The sequence below is a fragment of the Mixophyes fleayi genome, chromosome 11 (assembly GCF_038048845.1).
Source record: "Mixophyes fleayi isolate aMixFle1 chromosome 11, aMixFle1.hap1, whole genome shotgun sequence".
In the NCBI taxonomy this organism is placed as follows: Eukaryota; Metazoa; Chordata; class Amphibia; order Anura; family Limnodynastidae; genus Mixophyes; species Mixophyes fleayi.
In genome coordinates, this window is record NC_134412.1 from 83,228,168 (window position 1) to 83,250,617 (window position 22,450).

A 22,450-nucleotide genomic window follows, 5' to 3' on the forward strand; every position below is an offset into this window, starting at 1 on the left:
TGCAGAACGGGAGAAAGCGTTATTAATTGCAGGTAGTCTGGGGCATGTGTAGATAGCAGACATTGATGGTCTCCAGCTTGTGATTGGCTGCTTGTGATTGCACTGCTGAAGCTGTTTTCGTCGTACTTTGAGCATTTTGTCTGATTTATTGTGCGTGCTTAAGCTATATTTGGAGGGGGGGGAGTTGTTATATGAGATGAAGGGGGTTCATTGGCAAACCGGGGGGGGGGGGGGTTATAGTGCCTGAAAACCCCACTCCCTGTCTGGGGTACTGTATGCTTGAGGTGGCTAGACCCTGCCCCTGGACCAGCCACTTTGCAGCTTGTGTGCAGATCGTTTGTCTGCACACAAGCACTGTTCACAGCCATCTCTCCCCAACAAGTATTGAAAGCAGCAAGAACAGGTAGGAGAGAGCAGGACAGTCTGTCATCTGTTCTGACACACTCAGTCAGGACTTTTTCCTGATTGTAGGGACAGTTGGGAGGTATGTCTCGTTTCACAGGGCTCTACTCAAAAAGCGAGAGCTTGTGCCCCTTACAGTAGTGCACACAGCATTGCACATGTATATGATGGGGATAGGAAGAGTTGGAGAGCAGCCAAGCACTGTCTAAAATTATAGCCACGCCCCCATGCATGCTGGCCACGCCCACTGGCGGTGTGGTGTGGAAACCCCCCTCTACATATCCTGTGTTTGCCCCTGGGGTTATATGAGAAACTATTTCTGCTGTATTAATTTTTTTTTTAAAAAAAAGTTTTATTGATGTCTAACAGCAAATTTGTTTGTTGCACATAAAGAAAACGTATAAAAAAATATTCACAAGCAGGATGTAGTTGTCAGTGACATGTGTCTGGTGTAAACTGTGCGCATTTGCTACTGGTGACGGACTGCCCAGATCTTAAAATGCGTACGGCGTAGGCATATGGCCCTAAACGCGCAATTAGTATGTCCGACTCTTGCGTTAGCCGTTCTGCCCTATGGGGAGGGCATTGCAGAAGAGGGATCTAAATGAGTTTAGAGGGGCTAAACTTATATCTGTCTTTAATTTGTGACTTCCTTTGTATCTACAAACTTTTTCAAGGTGTAATAAGCTCCTTTTCTGCTTTTCACACAGATTTTCCACTTGCATTTACCTGAGTTAACTGATGTTAACTGATATTAAAAATAAATACCTTTAATTGTATATATAACAAACTAAGTCAAGGTGATTGAATCTGGAATATAAATACCCCTGCAAGGAAATACTATATTGTCTGGTTTATTTTTCCTGCTAATGAAGACAGAACAAGTCTTACAAATCTACAATAATAATAATAATAATAATAATAATAATAATAATAATGTAAATTTTTAAATGGACATTTGCCCAGTCCAAAAGCAAATTCCATCAAAGGTACATTTAAACTTGCTATAAAGTATTAATTTTTTTGTATAACATAAGTAGAGTACTTAATGTGTAAACAATGAAAACCTTAATCTATCTCTAAAATATGCACACGGATAAAGCAAAACAATAGATAGACATTCACTGGTTCAAGCTAGTTAATATTCCATTCAGCTCGTACAGTACAACAAAGGATCATCAGGGGGAGATGGCGGGCAGACCGCAACTGAACTGCGCTGGCCAGATAGGGGTTCTTAATAATGCAGAAGCAATTTAACAAAACCTTAAAATATACACTTCCCTGCCAGCAAACTCAGCAATGGGAGAGACTTGCATGTAAGGGGAAATTAAAAGCTGCTCCGATAAACACAAACTATTTTATGTGCTTCCCAAGAGGACAGTAAATGAAGAGGTCAAGAGCTCAGATAGACCACATATCTACATTCTGTTAAAAAAAAAGGGGATACCCTTGTTAAAAATTCTAAAAAATAAAGCCTTAAACACATGATCAATGTTTTATAGTAAGTAAATAGAACAGGGTGACGTGAATAAGCATAGTACTGGTCTATGTTATAAAAATAGGGAGAGGAATTTAAAGACTAGTTATACCTATCAGCTATAAACAATTATCAACAAAAAAAAATCTTTGTATAAGCGAAATTTGCTCTCACTAGCGGTGCCGCATTCCATCATGACAATTGAGTCACATGGACAAAGAGGGTGGAGTCTATTTCTTAACTAGATTCAATTCGGCGCAAGGTGCTGCTGAACATTGACTCAATGTTCAGATGCGCCAATTTCCGGCTATTGCGGCAAGAAATTTCCACTAATTATTCTGTGCGTCTCTATAGGAGGCGATGGAAAATTAGTGCAAGTTACTGTAAAAACCCTGACGCGATGTGTCTCAGCGGACTCTTTCAGGAGACACATGGGGTAAATGTAAGAACCTCCGGATTCTTCAACTCCGGCGAGTTCAGGGTCGATTGGAAGTTTAACCTTATTTTTTTTTATGTTGTGTAAACTTTTGGCAATGATGCTATGAATAAACATATAACATATCTTACAATATTCTTACTGCATAAATTCCTGTATAGTTTGCATCCATGTAGTAAGGCGAGAGATCACAGCAAGGGGTTTGAAGCACTTTTTAAAACATAAATGCTAGCTCCAACTTTTCGAGGTCAAGCCAACAAGTAGGGTTAGAAGTCACCGACCAATAGCCCTTTTGGCTGTGAAAAGTTATTCTGTTGGGTTTCAATTGTTATTGGTGATCCTTGGTAGTCTGTTTAGACTGACACATGGGGCACTATCAGTTTATGGTCGTCTAAATCAGACTACAACATTGTTATTATTATTACCATTTATTTATATAGCGCCACTAATTCCGCAGCGCTGTACAGAGAACTCACTCACATCAGTCCCCGCCCTATTGGGGCTTACAGTCTAAATTCCCTAACATACACACACACACAGACTAGGTTCATGGTCGGGAATTGAACTCATGACCCCAGTGCTGTAAGGCAGAAGGGCTAACCACTTAGCCACCATGCTGCCCATTGCCACATATAGTCAGAATAAGAGTGTACCTTTTTCCAAGACAATGCCAGACACTGTTGACTGCTTTGACATCTACTTTAATAAAGTCCCCTCATAGCACATTCCCCAATAAGAGGGGATCCACAAGAATAGAATCTTTGGTCACTGCCTATTCTAAGAGTAACATAACTGTTTCCCAGCAACACCCGATGCTGTTCAGAGACCCCCAGGGGTCTCCACACAAGTGTAAATTGTAATGAGTGTGAATTCCAATCTTTTATCTAACAATTTACACATAGCTAAGAAACAAATAGCGGAAATCCACTTCAATTTAATTAACATGATTTTTATTTTTTTCTCATTTTTTTGTTTAGTGTTCCTAACACAAATCTGTGTAGGTGTGATTGTATGCTATAGTTTCTATGGCAACCAATGTACCTTATGCATATTTGCTGAAACGGAACACAATGCATTAGCAGAAACCGAAAAAAAGCCACAAACCATTAATGTTCCTGAATTATATTGTACAGACGTGCTAGGCTAAACTTTCTTTGTACTTCAAGTACGACCTGTGGCTCTATATAAAGTATTATGATGGGAAAATACCTTTGTGTGCTATGATGTAAAATAACCTAAAATGGTAATTACTGTACTGGCAGAACACTGTTTGCTTATTACGCTGTCCTAGGTCATTTTCTATTTTACCTGAATTGATAAGTGGACAACGTACATAATATAGAAATGTCCATCCCTAGTTTTGAATGAATAATTCGGGACGAAAGTAAATGTAACAATCAAAGTAGTTCCAGCTGCAGCCATAACAGTGCAGTTCATATTATCCCTTATTGCCAGGAACTCCTGAATATACTGGAACTGTATACAAAGGGATAATGGCAGAGGGTAAATGTATCAAGCTGCGAGTTTCCAGCGTGTTTGAAAAGTGGAGATGTTGCCTATAGCAGCCAATCAGATTCTAGCTGTCATTTTGTAGAATGTACTAAATAAATGATAACTAGACTCTGATTGGTTGCTATAATGAATCAGGCACCACATTTCTTACTGAATCTATCTTGTTGTATTTTCATAGTCACATTTTTGTTTAATAAAAGTGTTTATGTTTAGGGTGGGGTATAATTTTCAGCTTCACCCTTGAAGCCAGTTGGCCTAGAAAATGTACGTTCCCAGGTTATTTACCTAAGAGCCCCCTCTATCTTTCATTACAGCAATCGTTGTTCTTTTGTACTGCGCAACATATTTTCCATGCATTCTATATATATTACTTATTGCACCAGACTTAGCTTATGAAACCCTGATACCCAGCTAAATGAGAGAATTGAAAATAAGAAGTGCTGCCATAAAGGCTGCGTAAAACAGATATCGTTAAATTGATTTTAACATTTGTCCGATGCAGCTTTTATGTCCAAGAGCACATGCAAGAATATATCTCAGGAAATGTCAGTTGGCCAAGTAATAAAGCTTCAGAAAACGTCACTTGGGTTTTTCTTACCAAACTCAATAACAAATGAACGATAAAAGCAGAAGTTGTCATTATTTGATGTAGTAATATTATTCAAGTAAAAGCATAAAAGAGAAACACTTTTGAACCCAGAGAACAACAGTATAAAATCAAAAGTAACAAGTTCGGTCGCTCAGGGAGTATCTGTTGATGATCAAGGAACTCGTTTGACTTGTGTCTTAAAAAACAAAAATCAAGTATATACAAGAGAAAATGCATAGAATAATATTGGCAACAAAACCATCTTAGGGCTATATACTATCTTTGGGCAAAGGTGCAGATTTGCCATTAAGCATAACAACTAATGATCTAGGCGCTGGGCGATATAAAGAGTTGGGTGGAATGAGGTTGAGCCCTAGTGGGACTTCCTTTTCCTTCTTGCCCCAGGCACTAAAATTTCTATTTACAGCTCTGCTTCGAAACGAGACACACTTTGCTCCTTCTAGTTGCACTTTGTTGGCGAAACGCTTTTCACTTTCTCTACAGCCACCCCCCTGTCCTCCATTCTGGGTAACCCCTGCAGTATTCTCTCTCTGCTTCTCTTCTACTTCTCTGCTTCTTCTTTCCGGCTCCTTGTCATCTCCTCTCCATTGACCGCATTGTGACGTCGTAAGTTACGTGTCATCAGCGAGGCTGCAGAGAGCCCCTCTGCCTTGTCACAGGTCTCTGTCCAGGGGCCAAGCACCTCTTTCGCTGTGGCCGTAAATGTCGCCAGCCGTGGCACCCACCAGCATCTTGGGAGTGGAGGTGGAAGTACTGCCTACAAGGGGGTCGGTCCGCTGCTGCATTCCTTAATTCACTGCAGAGGCCCCCCTCCCCTAATATGTTGGGTCCAGGACTGGCAGGGCCCCATATTGCTGTCGGGCCCCATACTACTATACCCCTCTGATGGCTGTCCTGCCCTTTTCCTACCATCTCAGCTCGCCTATATATGTTCAGTTATAATAAGAGAAAAAATATCTAATTGTGGGTAGAGAAATAAATAACTCTACCTGATGATGATAAACAGGACTGAAAAACCCAGAAGGAAGTTAGAATGTTACAGTAATGTATGAGTAAGGGTTGCACAAGGGCACGAGAAAGCCAATAACCCTCCCTTCTGGTAAGTGATTGCTCAGGGCGCAATCATTGCAATACATATGTGACAGTAATCCATTGTCCCGTTTTATATTACGAGAGATAATTTTGTCCTTTCCGACGACAGCAAATTAATTTGAAAACCTAGAAACGGTGACAATGAAACTGTAAATAAGATCAACGCCCATGTTTATCCATCATCATATTGTATTATTGGATCTGAATTGTTGCTATAAATATCACCACAGCTATGAATGTTTATGGATCTATAAAAAAACTGAAAGAAGAGTCATTCATCTAGCTGGAAGCGCTTCCTTTCTGAAGGCTGGTGCAATTATATACTTATATAAAATGTAAATGGGACCTGGGCATGAACTGTTTGTGCTTGTAACTGGCACGATTATCAAATAGGTGGTTTTGCTCAGTCTCGAAATTAAACGGCAACATAATATTAAAATCACATTACGCTGTTAGAGAATATTATCCCCAATCATCCTGTTGGAATGGGAATTTATTGAAACATATTTTTCAAGTTAGAGGCTGCTCCAGTCTTAATTTCTTGGATATGATACTTTAATTGTTTGTGGTTTCATTTTAAAGGGAAACTGAGCTTCAAAATATTTATAAAATTGTGTGAAATCTACTGTCTCCCTGTCTCTATTTTTAAAGTGTACCTGTCATCTAAACACAGTGGAGGCAGCCATTTTGTAGGCGGAGCTAATATATGAGATTGAATCAAATCTCAAGGAATCATCGCTAATACACTTCATGGCCAAATATTAATGAGGCACTGGTTCCTAGTAAAAGGATTGGCTGAATTGTCATGATTCTGGCATAAAATGGCTGCCTCCACAGCCTGGTTCACTTTAAGCAGGAAATCATTTATAAATCGCTCATAGTTGTTGCCATATTTTTGTGAAAGTTCATAACACATCCCTTGTCACTGTATAATGCTCTGTAAGCAAGTATGTGTGATATTGCAGATTTTATTGATATTGTATGTATATTTCATGCACAATTACCATCTGCCTCTAATTCTCATGAACTGTCCCAGGTATTAAAGATTTGTCTCTGTAACATTTTTGTCTATGAAAATGTCCTTATTTTTCAGTATTGACCATCAGCACAATACAACTCCTCTTATTCTACAGATGGAATGCAATGGTTTCCAGTTATTCTTTTTTCCATATCTCCCCATTGTTTCCCTTTGCTGGAAAAATGGGTGTGGCTTTGTGAGATATGGGTGTGGTTTGAATGGATCATGGGTGTTGGGAGGTATTGATATAAATTATACATTCCCCAGCGAGAATAAGAACTGAGGGCTGAATTAAGCTTGATGGATATTTAAATCTCAGGCTGGATCATTAAACTGCAGTTAGCCTTCTGGGGTCAATGGTTTAACTAAGGCTGAATACGCCCATCTGATGTCATAGGAGAGATCAGGACATAGGACCTCATTTAGAGTCGGACGCAAAGTCCGTTTTAGGCGCATCAAACAGAAAAACACTATCCCGCATATGCAGCAAGCACCAAATCCGCCCGCATCTTGGACGCAATTAACACTTTCGACAGCTTGCGACTCACTACGAGAGAATGGGAGGAATGCAAAATTTTGAAGGCGTGACCATGTAACTACATCCTAGTCGCAGTGAGGCGCAGACGCAACACACGTCAATAAAGGGCTAAAGCTGTGCGGCAGGAATGAGGTGGCGCAAGCGGTTAGCTAGCTGCAGGAACTGCTCGCAGCTCGGTAGGGTATTAAGAGTGGGACGCAACTGGGGTTGCTTGCCACTCGTAATACCCTTCCAAGCTGCGGCACACTCCCACTCCTACACTTCTTAAATGGACTTTGCGTCTGACACTAAATGAGGTCCATAGTCTATAAGTTGGATGGGCGGAGAGTTAAACATTCTCTTGAGTTGTGGACGTTGTCCACCCACCCTCCCTGGTTTGCTGACCTCAGTGCCTGTTATGGATGCAGGCTGTTCTATGGTAACAGTGGCCAGTTCCTGGTATGCCTGGCGCTGCTGGTGGAAATCATGGATGAGGAGTTGCTGATAAACGCAGTGCAGTCGACGGCCAGTGGTTAGGGCGCATATTACGGCAGTGGGCACCCTTAACCCGCCTCTCTTTGATGGAGTCGACTATAGTCTCGGTCCAAGTGCCGCCCAGGTGGTTCGGCTTGTGGTTGCGTTCCTTTGGCTCAGAAGGGTTGCGAGTTCTGAAGTCCCCGGGTTAAGGTAGATATGTGCACCCGGGCTGTGTTTTGGTTGCCCCCCCGTTTGCGAATGTCCCATGGTTAATTGCTGGGACATCCTGGTTGCCTGGCGGATGTCAACTGACTTCTCTTTTCTCCACCACCATATTTTCTAATAAACTCCTTTAATTTTGACACACTAAGGTCTTGTGTCAATGATTCAAAGTAGTTAAATAAGTGTTAACAGGATAAGGAAAGCATATCAGCCGTTAAGCTTTTTATATCATATTGGTAAAAACAAAGGCAGGAATTGCTGGTTTGAAGTGAGGGAATAAAATAAAGGACCAAACTGAATTTTGTCTACCCGTTTAGTTATAAATACACCATAAAGAATGCATTGATCTTTAACACCATAAGGACATGGCGACATGTTATTATAGTGTAAAGAGTAGAAGCGGGGCTGCTTCCGCTTAAATTGCATAGTGATGATGTCTCCCTTTTATGCACCCAACCTCCTTCCTATGTTTATGTTTATTTTGCTGTGTTGATACCATAAATAACCATGTGGACACCAGGGGGTAAATGTATGAATCTCCGGATTCTTCATCTCCGGCGTGTTCAGCCTCTTCAGCGCTTAAATTTAAAGCGGCGCTGCATTGTAAAGGGAAACTTCAGCGCTTTAAATTTAAGCGCTGAAGAGGCTGAACACGCCGGAGATGAAGAATCCGGAGATTCATACATTTACCCCCAGATTGAATTTGGCAAAAGGTCACAGTTTTATTTAAAAGATAAGTACATATATATATATATATATATATATATATTTATACATATATGTTGGCGGCGAGAGCAAAGCTGTCACCTAACAAGTAAGTGCAAAGCCAAACAGTGGAATGTCAGATTGCACCACTGGTCCCAGGATGTAGATGCGTTGTGAGTTGTCTTTGGTCAGAATACATATCTATACTTTGGTTGGATTATGAGATTTCTTTTAAATCTTGTAGTGCATTAATAAATGTACCCATCTGCAGATTTTCAGTGTTCAATGTTTTGTCTATGTGTAAAAGTGATTTTCTTATCGTGTATATTCAGAGTATGTGACTCCTGCATGCTGGTATATTACGCACTTCAGTAACTGTACTATAGTTCCACATTATTTCCACGACACGTTTGAATTCCTTATTGTATTCAGTGTTCATTTCCTACTTGTCTGCCTGCAACCATTAGCCAATCAGATCATGGGAATGGTCAGAGCTGCAGGAGACAAGTGTGCTGTAAAGGGCAGTGACCTGACCTCTCGTGTGATTGTGTTAGTAAGCCACAGACTGAGAGCTATATAGCGGAAGGAACAGGGTTCCCATTAGCACAGTGTAGTGTTATGAGGCTCCCATTACATTCTCTCTCTCTCATTTCTGTCTTACTATTTTTTTTTTTTAAAGATTGGGAGTTCATAAATGAACTGTGCGGTATATAAATTTAAAAAATGAAGATTGCTCGCTAAATGAAACATTCAGAAATTAAACATTATTTCACTCGTTTACCTCCCGTAGCTTCAGCTTCAATCATTAAAGACGTTCAAGGATGGAAAGTCAGGGGATTCATTAGTTATGTTCTCAAGGGTTTATAGAAAAGCATACTGCAAGCTCTTTGTTAGATTAAAGCAAATTTGCTATTTCACTTTCTTGCAGTCACTGTAGTTACGTGGGATTAAAATCTTTAAAAAATGAAAAAAATGCGAAAAAGAAAACACTTATGGTAACTAATGATGTAGATGGAAATAAAGTTTAGCCATGGACAATTGACGGTCATTAATCTTCTTACTGATTTTTTTCATATCGTATTAATTTGACGAGGAGCTTTGTTTATCACAACTTTAAAACACTCCGAGGTTGTTTTGTAGTTCGTTTTTGCTACTGCCCACTTGTTTTACTGCAGTGGTACAAGAAAGACTATATACATACAATACTATGTTCTAAATGTTTACTATAGCTTATGCTTAGATGTTATCTTTTATTACTCCAAACTACCTTAGCATTTTATATAAAGGAGTGCAGACTGACCAGTATTTTCATTTAAAAAGTAGGGAGAAAGAGCTGCACAACAAATTGATTTAGCTGCCAGTGCTCAAAATGTGTAGATTACTATAGAAGTCTCCACAGCATGGGCTAAGACAGCGTTACACAGTAAGTGTGTAAGGTGGAAGAAAATACACTGATACATCAAGTTCAACCGTGAATTCTAACTCTGTTGATCCAGAGGAAGGTAACACAAAATTCTTGTTTTAATATATAAATATTGCCTTTACTTAATTTAAATGTGTCAACTTTAGGACACAAAAAACATTCATTATTAAGAGTAGAGATGGGCGGGCTCGGTTCCCCGAGAACCAAACCCACCCGAACTTTGGGTATCCGAGTACCAAGCCGAGCAGGCTCGGTACTCTCCCGCCCGCTTGGAATCCAAATCGAGGCCGAACGTCATCATGACGTCGTCGGATCTCGGGGCTCGGTTCTCGTGATATTGGAAGATTATAAATACACGCCTCCACAGCAATCCATCGCCATTTGACAGAGGGAGAGAGCAGGTGTAGTCACAGGCTGTGTAGAGCAGGGACAGAGAATACAACATTCTGACTCCAATTGTGCTAACAAAAATCGCCAGAGAAGAGAGTAGGATAGAGGAGTTTTTTTTTTTTTTAATATTTAGCACTCAAAGTGCTTTTTGGGTGTCCCCCATTATTTTGCCTAAATATTTCTGTCTGTCAAAAGTCATATTTGTCAGCAGTATCTACCAAATAATTTTTAGCACTCCCAAGTGCTTTTGGGGTGTCCCCCATAATTGTGCATAAATATTTCTGGCTGTCAAAAGTCATATTTGTCAGCAGTATCTACCAAATAATTTTTAGCACTCCCAAGTGCTTTTGGGGTGTCCCCCATAATTGTGCATAAATATTTCTGGCTGTCAAAAGTCATATTTGTCAGCAGTATCTACCAAATAATTTTTAGCACTACAAGTGCTTTGGGCTCAGAATGGATTCAAAGCAGTCCACATATGAGCAGAATGAGCAACCAGGTTCTGTCACCAGTCCTGATGGTAGTGTTCCCAGTACGTCATCTGGGCAAGGCGATGTCAAACTACACAGTGTTTTGAAATCAGTCAAAAAAACACAACCCAAATTTTTTTTTACTGTGTTGAAGCAAAAAAGAAGTGTAACTGAGGAAAAGTTAAGTGCCGATAAAAAAATATTGCCAACATGCCATTCTATACACGCAGTGGCAAAGAGAGAATGAGGCCTTCACCTTTGTCTATTAGTGGCAGATCAAAAAATGTTACTGAGCCTACAAGTGGTGCACAACTACTGTTACGCCTCAAAGCAGAGCTGCAAGAAAACAGTAAGGCATTAGAGGATAATCAGAAATGACACCAATCCCTGTGGAGAGTCCATCCACCAGTGGTATGTCTAATCGTGAGCATTCTGTTAGTGACAGTGTACCCATAAAGGAGGGTCCTCTCAGCAGTTCTGCTGATGTGTGCCTTAACAGCCCGAGTGTAGTCAGTGATACACCAATTGAGGATGCCACTTTTGAATTAGAAGAGGATGAGGGGGAGATTTGTGTAGGCGACGAGGGCACTAATGATGATGTTGATGATTATGATGCAGACAGATACCAAATTGCCTTTCTCAATTTCTATTTATATTCTATAACGGCTGAATAGTTTTCTATTTACTCCTAGTGGAGAGGGGGTCTGATGTAGACAGATATCAAACTACCTTGGTCCATTTATTTTTACTTTCTAATTCCACAGTCTATGCAGGCTGCTTTTTTTCTATTCAACTACAAGTGGAGGGTGTAATATACACCCAAAGACGATGGCTGCATTGCCAATAGGCAAAGATGAAAAGGAAGACAACCAGGTTTGTGTGGAGAATTAAGGACGGCCTACCAGGGATTAAACTGTTTTCTTCCTAATTTATTAGCTTTAGAATTACCTTACTTATCTAAGAAACAGGTGGAGCACTAAATTTGGTCATTTTAGGCCCAAAAACATTGATTTTCCAACAAAATAGCAAAACAAAACCAAACAAAGCTAAAACCAAAACACGCAATGGCAGTTTTGCAAAACCAAAACCACAACCCGCCGGTAATCCAGATCCAAAACCGAATACAAAACCAAAACACGGGGGTCTGTGACCATCTCTAATTAAGAGAGTATGTTGTTCCAAATAAAATGTAGAACTGCAATGTAAATGAATGAAAGGTGGTCGATACTGAAAGAGCCAATCATAGCAGCTTGCCTCTGATTGGGTGGCGCATGGGAAAAATACCCTGAGTCCACAATTTTGCCGACATAATTCTATTCTTACATTCAAGCCTAGCTCAGAAGGCCAGGTCCCTAACATGATACAGCCACATCACCTCCTGGAAGAGGCATGACCGTGACCTGACACATTGAGAGAAGAAGAGTTCCCCGCAGCCATTGCAGGAAGAAGTGCAGAAGACTTCTGTTGCTTCTTCTAAAAGCAGCTGTTGCAGAGTGGTTAGACCATCAGTCGTCTGGTGGAGGCTTGTTGGTGGCCAGGAGGGACGGCATCTCTGCTGCTCCCTGGATGGTGCAATCAGAGGAAGCAAAGTCTCACCTAACCTCAAGGGAGCATTCGCCATGTCTCTGGGGGAACATTTTCTTCTATACATGTCGGACCTCCCATTCTGCAAACCAAAGATCAGTAACATATAGCTGGAGCACAAAACTTTGTGGTGAATAACACGATAATCCCCAAAGAGTGGTGGCTGAAAGGGATCTCACAGCAATATCTTCATCCCCTTCATTACATTGTAATAGTAGTTGGGCACGTTTAATTACAGCCCGGAAAACAGATGTGCAGTGTGAAAGGCACTTGATTGCATAACAAAGAAATAAGGATGTTTGGTATTGGTATGATTGCTCTGTTGTTCGTTTATCTCCATGGTCACAGTATCTATAAGCTATTAGTACCAGAAGCACGTGTAAAGCACCCTATGTATGCCCTCTATGCAGGGGCGGGCTGGCCCGGGGGGCAGGGGGGCATCGGCCCGGTCAGGCCGCTATTAGGACCGGTGGGTAGGCTGGCCGGCCGCCCCCCGGCTGCAAAATACTATGCTTTCCCCCGCGGCCGCATCTGATGACATCAGATGCGGCCGTATCAGCGCACAGGCGGCCGCATCACATGACAGGGGATGCGGCCGCATCATCAATTACGCGGCCGCATCCCTTTTCATATGATCTCCTCTCCCAGCCCGCGCCTGCCTCTATGTCGATTAAACGACATACAATTGGGCATTCTATATGACCATAAGTGTAAGACGACATTGCTTGGCTCCATAGCAAAACTTACACCCCTCTCCAGATAACTTTTGCAGTTTAATAATTGAATGAAGGTGGTCATCAGCAATTTCTGTACACTAATATCGGTTGCGATGTGATTGCTATGCAACCGAATCATTATCTTAGCAAATAATATAACATGTACATAACTTTAATCTATTGCTTTCATTTAATATAAAATATAATGTGGTGAAGAAGATAATTGATGTTTAGAACATGTTAATTACAATGATTTTGATCTCATTCTGTTCGCAATCGCATGAGAACGTTTCCAGTAGTATTTATGAAGCGTTCGCACATTGCGAACGTTAAGTATAACTATATTACCTTTCATACACCAAATAGCAACTCCAGAAATGTCATAAAAGAATCAGTTTATGCGGGCCTAAATACGGCAGTCTGGAGAAGGACACCTGACCACCTCAAGGAACAATGACCAGAGGAAACAGCCAATTGGGCGTCGACTTCTGGGGAGGTCATGAACCATTGACCTATGGATGTAGACCTTAATACTGTATCTGTGTAATGCCACTGCTTTTTATGGCTGTACAGTGTATACATTGTTTACCTCTGGCTTTTGAAATCAGAGTGTTCTGATAGAAGCTTGTTGTTGTTGCTGACCGTGCAAACATATGCATGCGATAATTTGCTCTGTAATATATTTTGCCAATAAAACTCTTGTGCTTTGGAACCACAGTGATCGCACCAGAAAACCTTTTAATCCATACGATACAAAGGGCGTATCAGTGGCGACACATGACCTCCCCTCTGTAGACCTCCACTCTATGCTTCTGCATTTGCGGGTGCCTGCACATATGAAGTAAAGCCCCATTTGGGCTTTCAGCTAAGCAGGGGGGAGGTAGCAGTTGAACTGACATTGCCAGGTCCTTCTTCACCTCCAGGACCCCCTATAGCCATCACACCCTCTGCAATGGATTTATTTTCGACCCTGCACCCCAAAAATAAAGATAAATCCTTTACATTGCTTACAACATGGAGCCTAAACTTAAACATCTCCAGTCCTGATATGTTTCAAAAGTTTAACATATATTTGTTACCAATAGCTCTTTCCGATAAATGAAGCAAACAACTTTATTTTTCATGTAATATAAAGTTTGACAAATATATTAACAGCAGTTGGAACTTCTTAAAATAGTATTTTTACCCTTAGCACCTTTTCATTTCATATTTTTTCTTGGCGTAAGTTACCATGACTGATAACCTCTTATACAGCTATGTGTCATGTTTACTCTATGACAAAATGTATTGCAGTCTTGGCTTTCCCCAATGGCTACTGTCATTACGATAGAGTGAATTGTCTCAAGTAAATTCTCCCCTTTCGGTCAATGCTTCACTGCCATGAAATGATGCTTTATTGGAAAGCGCTTTTGTAATAATATGGAAAAGCTGCGTAACATGGAATCCACCTGCTTTCTGAAAAAAGCCAAATGTTCATGCCACAGGGCCCTGTCGAGCTCGCCAAATCCCCAGTGTTTGCTATCGATCAAGGAAACTGTCTTTAAACAGGCAAGCCACAGCTTAATTGGCTCATACAATATAGTCCTTCACAATCAGCTGTGATATAAAGTTATAATAAGAGTGGCACGGTGTAATAAGCACCTGGCTTGTACCTCAGAGGCTCAGTCAGTCAGACCCAACGTGGCAGACACCTTAGGCTCTCCTACTATTGCTAGTCAATTTGGGTCAGTCATTTAGATGCAGCTGTTTGCCTTGAATCCCTTTGAGTTTAGCTTTATCAATGTTTAACGCACTAAAGCCTGTTAGCGGTGTTAGCTGTCAGAACATTGCTACAGACACCTAGAATAACATTACTCTTCTGCATCTTTACCATTTAGTTTGTCCATTTTCTGTTCTGGAAACCGAAAATAAATGTATGATATATAGTACATTTTCTTTTATGCTATTTTGCATATACTTGTCTGTGATTACAAACAAATGTGTGGCTTATTACAGTAATCTCAGCACAGATTTTTGCAGGTATAGTAATTATTTTTTGAGAGCTCTATGACTTGGGTAAAAGCATTTATTCTACAGCCAAGTGCTCTCAGTCATCAGTGGGACCTTTAATAGCACATAACAAAACAGTAAAGAAACCAAACCTTAACTACCTTACAACAAACTCCAAGCGAACACCTGACCCGCAATTAATGCTAATTGCCACACTTGTTGCTGTGAACTCATTATGGTAATCAGCCTACAGATGCAATGCATTAAAATGTGGCTGTGTGTGTTAACAACATGGGGAGATAATAGGGTTCTGTAATAAAAGAAAACTAATAGTGTTGAAAAATAATAATAAAGTCAGATGCTGTAATGTCAAGAAAAATAACATTGCGGAAGAAAGGAAAAGGGAGAAAAAAAGTGGCAATAACAAAACAACCAAACAAACATAAAACAACACATACAATAACTGATGCAAATATATATAGTCAGCCAATCAAGTGGCAGCAAATCAATGCAGAAAAACAGGTAGACATGGTCAAGAGGTTCAGTTGTTGTTCAGACCAAACACCAGGAAGGGAAATAAATGTGATCTAAGTGACTTGAACTGTGGAATGATTTTTGGCGCCAGAAGTGGTCGTTTGAGTATCTCAAGAAACTGCCGATCTACTGGGATTTTCACACACAACAGTCTCTTGACTTTGTAGAGAATGCTGAGCACAATAAAATACATCCAGGGAGCAGTAGTACTGTTGGCGAAAATGTCTTGTTAATGAAACTGGAAAGAGGAGAATGGTCAGATTGGTTCAACCAGGCAGGAAGACAACAGTAACCATGTGTTACAATAGTGGTATGCAGACGGTATTTGGCATAAACAACATGAATCCATGGATCCATCCTGCCTTGCTTCAATGGTGCAGGCAGGTGGTCAGGGGCAAACGCAGGATTTTTAGAGGGGGGTTTCCACACCACACCACCAGTGGGTGTGATCAGCATGCATGGGGGTGTGGCTATAATTTTAGACAGTGCTTGGCTGCTCTCCAACTCTGCCTATGCCCATAATATACATGGGCAATGCTGCGTGCACTACTGTTAGGTGCACAAGCTCTCCCTTTTCAAGCAGAGCCGTGTGAAGCGGGAGCAGGGTCCAGTCACCTCAATTATACAGTGACCCAGGCTTGGAGGAGGGTTTCCAGGCACTAGGAACCCCCCCGCCCCCTCGGTTTGCCTATGGTGGTGCTGGTATAATAGTGTGGGGAATGTTTTCTTGGCATATATTAAGGACCTTAATATCAATTGACCAATGTTTAAATGCCACAATCTACCTGAGTATTGTTGCTGTGTATTCCTTTATGGCCACAGTCTACCCATCGTTTAACAGTTTCATCCAGAAGGATAATGTGTCATGCCACAAAGCACATATAATCTCAAGCTGGTTCCACAAACATGACAATGAATTCAGTGTACACCAATGGCCTCCACAGTTAACAGATCTCAATCCTATAGAGTACCTTTGGAATTTGTTGGAGAGGAAGATTTGCAGCATGACTGTGCAGCTGACAAGTCTACAACAACTCTTTGATTTTATCAAGTCAACATGTACCAGAATCTATAAGGAGTCTTTCCAGTACCTTGTTGAATCCATGCCACAAAGAATTCAGGCTGTTCTGGGGCAAAGGGGGGACCTACCCAGTACTAGAAAGGTATATCTGATAACTTGGCCTCTGAGTGCATGTCCAAGGACTTTGCAAGTCATCCAAGAGTTTAAACACATGGTTTATTATTTAATGTTCGAAACAAGTTATTTTTGCGCTAATAAAATTCTAGTTGGGTAAATGTTATTGTACACAATTGTAAACACAAGTTACTGCCATATTTCCAGTTAGGCGTATCTCATACTTGCATCCACTTGCACTTGGAGAGGCAAGTCAGGGTTGTTCATGTGTATGTTCAGTTCAGGGATATGGAGACGGAAGGCATCCACACTCTTTAAAGATGCATCCAATTTTAACTTACACATATTAGATATACCTTCTAGAAAGAAGACTAGAGCAAATGTCCGAGTTATTGATGATACCAAACGTAGCATTATTGCATGTGCTTAAAAATAAAATGTTTACGTTTACCACTTAATTAGGCTCAGGGTCATTAGGTTGTGCGGAACTATCTGAAAATCAACTGCAGGTTTAAAATACAACAAATGGCAAATGACTCCTGTTACTCCAGCGTCTAAGTGGGAACAAGGGGCCTTAGTCATTAAGGAGAGCAAGGCAAAAAAAAAGGAGTAAGTTTGCTCCTGGACAAACCATTTTACAATGCAAGGGGTGCAAATTAGTTTATTATTTTGCACAGAAGTTAAATACTGGCTGTTTTTTCATCCAGCACACAAATACATGATAGCTTTATTTTTACACTGAAATTTAACGTTGATCTAGGACACGCCCTACCCCAACTATAAATCTGACCTCACATTTTAAATTTACCCCCCCCCCCCTTCAATGCAACATGGTTCTGCCCAGGTGCAAAGTTACTCCTTTTTTTTTTGCTTTGCTCTCCTTAATGACTCAGGCCCAATGACACCAAATGATGTGTGAGAAAAACAAATGAAATATGTGAGACAACAAAGAATTAAAAACAACTGCGAGGAGGGCGAGGAAAGCTACTAGCGATGAGTTAGTAAGGGGCACATTATCATGGTCATTAAGGTGGCTTCATTACCTCCCATTTCATGTCTATGATAACAAGAAATGGGAATACATTTCTCACAAACAAAATAATGTATAATTCATGAAGTCCCGACAAAGGTTAATGAGAAGTAATAGGGATAAACCTGTTAGATGTTCAAAGTCAAGTGATAAATACTCTACTTACTACTGTGTTTTCATTACAAGAAAGAAACAGAATGAAACAAAATAGACACAGTAAAAACATAGAAGCGATAAAAAATAATATATATATATATATAAATAAAAATCTATCTATCTATCTCATTACTATCTATATATATATCTCTCATATATTTCTATCTCATATCTATCTATCTTTCTATATCATATCATATTTATCTCACATCTATCGATCCATCTATCTATCTATCTCACATCTATCGATCCATCTATCTATCTATCTCATATCTATCTATCCATCCATCTCATATCTATCTATCTATCTATCTACCAATCTCATATCCATCCATCTATCTATCTATCTATCTATCTATCTATCCATCTCATATCTACCCATCTATCTATCCATCTCATATCTATCCATCTATCTATCTATCTATCTATCTATCTCATATCTATCTATCTATCTACCAATCTCATATCCATCCATCTATCTATCTATCTATCTATCTATCTATCCATCTCATATCTACCCATCTATCTATCTATCTATCTATCTATCTCATATCTATCTATCTATCTACCAATCTCATATCCATCCATCTATCTATCTATCTATCCATCTCATATCTATCCATCTATCTATCTATCTATCTCATATCTATCTATCTATCTATCTCATATCTATCTATCTATATATCTATCTCATATATATCTATCTATCTAGCTCATATCTATCTATCTATCTATCTCATATCTATCCATCTCATATCTATCTATCCATCCATCTCATATCTATCTATCTACCAATCTCATATCATCTGTCTATCTATCTATCTATCCATCTCATATCTACCCATCTATCTATCCATCCATCTCATATCTATCCATCTATCTATCTATCTATCTATCTATCTCATATCTATCTCTCTCATATCTCTCTATCTATCTCTCTCATATCTCTCTATCTATCTCTCTCTCTATCTATCTATTTATCTATCTATCTCATATCTATCTATCTCATAGCTATCTCTCTTATATCTATCTCACATCTATCTATCCATCTCATATCTATCTATCTATCTATCTATTTCATATCTATCTATATCTCTCCTATCTATCTATCTATCTATCTATCTATCTATCTATCTATCTATCGATCTATCTCATAGCTATCTCTCGTATATATCTATCTATCTCACATCTATCTATCTATCCATCTCACAACTATCTATCTATCCATCTCACAACTATCTATCTATCTCATATATATATCTATCCATCTCATATCTATCTATCTATCTATCTATCTATCTCATATCTATCTATCCATTTCATATCTATCTATATCTCTCCTATCTATCTATCTATCTATCTATCTATCTATCTATCTCATATCTATCTATCTCATATCTATCTATCTCATATCTATCTCTCTCATATCTCTCTATCTATCTCATATCTATCTATCTATCTATCTATCTATCTATCTATCTCATATCTCTCTCTCTCATATCTCTCTCTCTCATATCTATCTATCTATCTATCTATCTATCTATCTATCTATCTATCTATCTATCTATCTATCTCATATCTCTCTCATATCTCTCTATCTATCTCATAGCTATCTCTCGTATATCTCTACCTATCTATCTATTTATCTATCTATCCCCTTAACTTCCTTTTTCCTTTTTTTGGCAATGAGGTATTAGCAACATGCATTTTTGTCTTAGCATTATAACATCATTATCTATCTTCTATGTTATTACTTTTCACCATCCTTTAGATGAATTACAGACACATAATGTTAGCACACACAGCTGCATTTTCAAACACTTTTGCTGCAGGTTAATTAGCATAACAAGATCACGGCAACAAGTGCGGCAATTAGCATTCATTGTGGATCAGGAAGTTGTTGTAAGGTATTTAAGTTATAGTCTCACTACTGTTTTGCATGTCTTGATAGATGTCCCACAGAAGAGAAAGATTACGATATATATATTATAATAAAAAAGGATTTCTTAGAGAAAACAATGGAGAAATAGTAAACACGGGCAGGCTAGGCTGGGGGGCATCTGCCCTCGAGTCTTACCCCAGGCTAAAATTTGCCAGTCCTCCCCTGATAGTGACTGTTAGGTTAGTTGCTCCAGGCCAATTCCTTGCCTGTAATTGCTCACTGGTTACAAGATAGAGGACAATTGCTCTCTCTTAACCTCAAGGTGCAACTTGTAAGTTCGCCACATCCTTACCCAACCCTAACCCCTCCCACCTCCGAACCCTTACACACAGCAGCCTAATTCTATCCTTCACCGTTGCCTATCCATTTCCCACCGCTACAACTGCCTAAACTAATATAAACCCCTTCAAACTTTCTTGCCATCGGGAGCATCGGTGATCACTGAGGAAAACAAGAACAGCAGGGGAATCAGGAAGCAGAATATAAAAACTGCGGAGGAACTAGCCGAGTCATCTGGGAGTACTTCCATTAGGTTACTAGTATTTATAGTGATGGAGGCCTTATTTACATGTTAACTTACAGGATATGTGTATTTTATAAACTGTCATATCTGTGGTTTGTTCGGGTGTAGGGTCCAAACAAGGTTGTTTTTACCCGTTGTGCATTTATTTCTAAAATACTTTTTTCAAATAAATTATTCCTTTCAATACGGAATTTGTTGTAAGCTTTAAACACCCTGTAATAGACCGTACACAATATTATGAAGTAAGTGCCGCAGTCTGTACACTTCAGAAAGGTTTGTGGAACGATAGATCTTGTCGAGATGTCAGGTCTAAGTCTACTCGTCCTCTACAAAGACGTTGCTCTATCTCTCCCTGTTTCATCCTGTGATTCCCGTAGCTTAGCTTACAGCTATGCGGCACTGGAGCTAGACAGAAACTAAAGCGTTTCATTTTTTTTTCTTCTAGGTCACACAGAGGGATAGATCTGATACTTCAAATACTTCACTAATTCTTCATTTTTAGGTAGGATCTGGTTAGAACTTGTTTGTGGTCAGACTATATAACTAGAAAAGGGACAAGCTAGTGATCCATGATACAAAGTTAAAGGATGGCTTATTACCAATGTATAATTCCCATAATTCCCCATAGTTGTCAATAATTTAAAATTAATTCAAGGGACACGTTTCTGATGGGAAGGTACATGTGATCATTTTACATTTTAAATGATCTTGTTTAATAAATATTAGCATACAAAGTTCAGTAGATAAGTACTGATACTAATAATACCACCAGCCCCCAAATAGTATTAATCCCCCCAACCAATGTCCACATTTTTACGTATATATTAATTAGAGATTATACTACTAATAGTTGTAAATCTTTTTTTTTTTGCATGGGTTCTAATGGGACTTGATAGTAATAATCCCCCATAAAACACTCACAAGTTCTGCAGAATGTTGTAAGAGTCAGACACCTCTGTCCGCTTCCTATGTGTGATAGGGGAAGAGCTGCTGAGCACATGTGAACTCTTCATTGCTTCCAGGGGGGATTCTGGGGGGTGGAGAGTGAGTAAAGAGGGGGTTAGGGCGGGAAGGAAGACGAAGAACGGCTAATAGGGTTGATCCAGTGCTGAACTTACAATAAGGTGACTGATCCCACGGGAGGGATAAGCCACAAGGAATCTCAGTAATGCCCTGGCCACGCAGATTCTCCCCTGCCTCCTAGGTTTTTAAAAAAAGCAAGAAAGGTTAAAAAAAAAAAGTTCCCCATTTTTCGGAAAGGGCTCAAGGGGGCCGATTGGTTCACTTATGCCTAGGTCGGGCCCTGTCTTTACTCTTTGATGAATCCCCCAAGTCTTGCTTTTGCATTTAGACCATGACTGCAGCTAGCACATATTTATCATGGAACTCTCCAATTGGCCCAGCAACTACCAATCAAATCAGCTCATGTTTGAACCTGCATAATCCCTGGCCATCTTCATGCAATAGGCTTTGTGCTTACCCATGAAAACAGGAACACAAAGTACATGTATGACAAGAAAAATAAGAGCTGTCATTTGCAATGCGCGCTCACATTTTTACCACACATTACTATGGGCAGTCCATCTGTATCATTGCCTCAACTCTTCACCTTAATCTCTATCGCTCTGGGACCAACAGTCAGTCTTCTTGACGACAGACTTCAGGAGTGAATGACTGTATGTTGGATCCAGTGCGCCTGCGTATGTAATCGGCTATACTTATTTTATTGAATTATTATCTGTTACTTTTTGCTATTAAATCGCATTGTAAATTGGAACCACGCCATTCGAAGTGGACAATTTTCATTGAATACCGACTAGACCAGTGTTTCTCAACTCCAGTCCTCAGGACCCCCTAGCAGTACATGTTTTCCATATCTCCTTGCTGGAGCACAGGTGTATTCATTACTGACTGATACAGTGTAGCAGGTGGTATAATTATTTCACTGGTCACCTGGCAATCCTGCACTGTTAGTGGGTCCTGAGGACTGGACTCGAGAAACACTGGACTAGACGAACATAACACCGCAGAGGAATCAGGTCCCCAGGTCTTATTGGCATTTTGTTTTGCTTATTTATTTGAATGTTTGC